This window comes from Oratosquilla oratoria, chromosome 37 (assembly GCF_046742065.1).
Source record: "Oratosquilla oratoria isolate Oo_2021 chromosome 37, ASM4674206v1, whole genome shotgun sequence".
Classification (NCBI taxonomy): Eukaryota; Metazoa; Arthropoda; class Malacostraca; order Stomatopoda; family Squillidae; genus Oratosquilla; species Oratosquilla oratoria.
This window is the reverse complement of record NC_134813.1, coordinates 30,836,703-30,841,517: the sequence shown is the minus strand read 5'-3', so window position 1 is coordinate 30,841,517 and position 4,815 is coordinate 30,836,703.

The window sequence follows — 4,815 nt, the reverse complement described above, 5'->3', positions numbered from 1 at the left end:
AAAACACGAGCAGTTACTTTTGCCTTAGTAAAAAAAAAAAAAAAAAAAAAAGGGGCAAACAATTGGCCAAATGGGACTTTTTTTTATTTTTATTAATTCATCTATTTATTCATTTATTTACTTGTTCATTATGTTTTTTATTTTTATTGTTTTTTACTATCATTAATATATTTATCTATGCGTTTATCTACTCATTTATTTTATTTATCTATTTGTTTATTAATCTATTTAGCTATTTTTGTATCTCTATATCTGTATCTGTATATGCCCTGTATTACCCCCAGAGCAGTCAGCGGGATACAGGGATGACCCGTCATCCATGAGGAGCTAAGAGGAGAGGGGGGAGGGGGAAAGGGTGGTGGAGGGGAGTGGAATGGGTGGGAGTGGTTTTTTGCCTTGGACTTAGTTATCTCTCTTATAAGGTGGAAAAAGTTCTTGATATATAAGAAATTGAGACCTTTCAATTAATTCATTGTATTTAATTATAGATTTTTAGACTGGGGGAAATATTTTTATAGACAAATCTAACTTTTTCAAACACTTCATCTAGCAAAACAAAGAATGCTTTCTAAATGTCTATACAATGCTTTTACCAAAAGTAATTATAAGGGGTTTCTCCCCGTCTTCTCCATTTCTGCATGAGGGGACGGAGAGGGGAAGGGGTCGCCGATTTAATGAAGCGGCTTTGCTGTGGATGTGCTATGTCTTGCTGCACAGCTTCTGACCCAGGGCAGTGGTCGAGATGCAGGGATGACCTGTCATCCAGGAGGAGCCAAGATAAGAGGGAGGGATGTGGATGGATGGGAGTGGAGTATGTGGAGATGGAATGGGTAGAAGTGGTTGTTATGTCTTTGTTGTTATGCCTTTGTAAGGGGGAAATAGCCTTTGGTAAATGAACGTATATAGTTAGAATTGTGCGTTTCTAATAGTGTATCGACAAGACTAATTTACTGATTTATTCTTTTTTATATATTTATATACTTATTTATTCATTTATTTGTTTATTTATCTACTTATTTATTCACTTATTTGTGTATGTGTTTATTTATTCTGTTAATTTATTTATGTTTATTAATCCATTTATCTATTTATTCATCCATTTATTAATTTCTTTTAACTTAACGTAGGTTAACCTAACCAAATCAAACCTAACCTAACCAAATCTAACCTATCTTAATTTAACCTCTACTGACCTGATTTCAAAACCCATCCCGACACTCAGGGGGAAAACAAGGTCAAGCCCAGCATCAAAACACCACGTGACGTCATGACGTCGTCTGAATTGCACTGAAGGGAACCGAGGACCCGACATATCCTAAAGGATCTAAATATATATATATATATATATATATATATATTATATATATATATATATATATATATATATTATTATATATATATATATATATACATATATATACACACATATATATACATAAATATATATGTATATATATATATATATATATATATAAATATATATATATATATATGCAATCACTCAGTCACGATCTTAATTGAATAAAATGGCCTAGCGTTAGACAGACCACTGCGAGCTAATAGTGACTATTTGTTTGTACATGTTATAATTTCTTTACAAAAACTAAACAAACAAATGAATTAACAACTAAATAAATAGACACAGAAATATAACATATTCTTTCACATTTCGTGACATCAACAAACTGAACCAATTCATGATATCTCGCTCACAATAATCATCTTCACCATAACAGCCCGAGCGAATGGATATATTTATTACACCAAAATATTGTTTACATTCGGACAGCCAAGTACCTGGGTAGTTAGCAGAGCCTTAAGGCAACGAAACAAACTAACATTTTTGAAGTTTAACAGGGAACTAGATTACCTTGATGCTTTCCGACAGGTCACACTCGTAGAATGGATCTTCATTAATGGTCAGGGAGAAATTCACTTTTCGATCTTTCAAAAAAGATCGTCAAAATCACCAAAGAAACACAAAAAAGAAACACGGACGGCTCCTCACCGAGCACCGCCGTCTCACTGTGAGTGCGTGTGTATGTATGTGTATCTGGAGGTGCACGTGTGTATATGTGTGTATGTTTGTTCATATGTGTGCGTGCGTGCGTGTGTGCGTGTATGTATGTGTGTGTGTGTGAGTGCATGTGGACTTGTGTGTATGTGTACGTGTTTACTTGTATGTGTGTGTGTGTGTTTGTGAGTGCATGTGGACTTGTGTGTATGTGTGCGTGTTTACTTGTATGCGTGTGTGTGTGTGTGTGTGTGTGTGTGTGTGTGTGTGTGTGTGTGTGTGTGTGTGTATGTGTGTGTGCACGTGCGTGGGTATGCATGTACGTAGATACACGAGTGTGTACATACACATGTACATGTATCCACTCATAAACACATACATATACCATTGCCCTGTATATAAGAAACACATATTTCCTATGTATTCACATCTGTATGTTTTATTATAAATTTAGATAATTTTTGACAGGTGCCCGGGGTTCGAACCGAGGTCTCGCTCAGCCGCCCTAGTTCGAACTCCGGAGTTCGAACTGTCGGAAATCATTTGATTGATATTCGCTGTCACTAGCGTTTCATTCCATGTTTATAAGTTAAAAAACATAACAAACATTTACGTCATGTTGGGAAATTAGATTTACAAAGGCATTTAATAAAACTCACACAGAACATGTAAATATATATATATTTGTAAACTTCTTTTTCTCTATCCATTATTTTTAATTATTTCTGAAAAACATATCATCCAGCTGATCCTTCTTACAAAAGAATTAACCTAATTCCAGCTACGCTAACAAGTTAGTTCAAATCACTACGTAACATTTGTTCATCTTTGTTCTCTTGTCCATCTGAGAGGGTTGCCAGCTTGCAAATTCACAATTTTCCTTAAAAAAAAAAAAAAAAAAAAAAAAAATTGGGGATCGTCTCCTCGACCTAAAGGACTCAGAAACCAGAAATCGCCAGCTATTCGGGTTCGTTCGAACGAATACGAAAACCCAGGCGTACCACCTAGGACGTATTTCATAAAAACTTCGGAAGGGTTGGCAGGACTGTTTGCGAAACACGATTGGCAATCCTGACTCTTCGGGTTTGTTCATACGATCCCGAATGACTGTGAAACCGGACACAGATTGGGGATGGAGGATGTGGAGGAGGAGGAGGAGGAGTGTTGGGGATGTTGAAGAACTGCGTTATCTCTCTATAGTCTTTATTCTATCTACCGCCAGGTGATTTTATTCAGTTAAGGATATGCCCGGGTACAGAATGGACCAAAAGTTTGTGTCCACAATCAAACACTAACATGTCTGGAGATGTTCAAAAGTCTTCAAGTCTTCGAGATAATATATATTTTGATTTTTTCTGCATTTAATTTATCCATTTATTGTTTGCACAAAAAACAACCATAAGAGAATTCAGCGCCATTATCCTGTGACGCTCTTTTCATATTCTATTCTGGTTAGTAATAGACGATTGTTTTCATTCAGTAGAGCCCAGTGTATGACCTACGTAGCTGAATAAAATCTTACGGCGTCACCCAGAACAAAATATATAAAGATTGCCACAGGACAAAAAGGCAAAATAATGTTAATTCTTTGTAAGGCCCATGGGTGTGCTACAGGGTCGTAGCATACCATAATCCTGATCAAGATATATGTAAAAAAAAAAAAAAAAAAAAAAAAATAAATAAATAATAAATAATAATAATAATAATAATAATAATAAATAAATAAATAAATAATAATAATAATAATAATAATAATAATAATAATAATAATAAAAATAATAATAATAATAATAATAATAATAATAATAATAATAATAATAATAATAATAATAATAATAATAATGATAATAATAATAATGAAAAATAAAAAATAAAATAAAATAAATAAATTGCACATATTTTATGATGTCACTAAGATGCTTGCCCACCAAAAACAAAATATACAAAGTACTTCGGGGTGAGGGGGTGAAGGGATGAGGGGGGAATGAGGTAAGTGGTGAGGGGGTGAGGAGTGAGGGGTGAGGGTGAATGAGGGGTGAAGGGTGAGGGGGTGATTGGTGAGGGGGGTGATTGGTGAGGGGGTGAGGGGATGAGGGGATGAGGGGGTGAGGGATGAGTGGGGAGGGTGATGAGGTGAGTGGTGAGTGGGGGTGAGGGGGTGAGGAGTGTGAGGGGTGAGTGGGGGTGAGAGGGGGTTTCATTATCTGAATAAAATCACCTGGCGGCAGCCTGAAGGGAGACATCATCAGCCAATGGGATTAAGCCAATGGGATTAAGACGAAAACAGGGTGACGGGGGAGGATTTCCTGTGGGATTTAGGGTGAGGAAGGGAGTGGGTGAGAGGGAAGGGGAGGAGGAGGCTGCAAACTCTGTATAGACCAAAAGGTCTTTGGCTAGATAGTTCCTAGTTATGAACATAGTTTGTTACGTATCTTTAACTAAATAGGTATCTAGACGTGCGAAACTCCTAGTTTAGTTAGTGTCTAGTAGATGACATCACGGATTTGTCACCCCCGAAGGGGTTCGAATTCAGGCAGTACCGAGTACGGTCCACAGAAGGCCTGGCGAGTGGAAACGCTGTGTCAGAACGGTTGTGTCAGAACAGGCGTGTGTCAGACGTGTCATCTGACAGGACGTTTCGAGATCAGGGTGTCAGAAAAGTGTGTGTCAGGAGGGATGCCGTGTCAGAAATGGTGTGTCACAAAGGAGCTTTGAGGAGTAGCGTGTCACGATACGTGTCAGGACGGATGCGTCAAGATTAAACTAGTTCGTCGCCGTGTCAGGAGACACGTGTCGGAAGG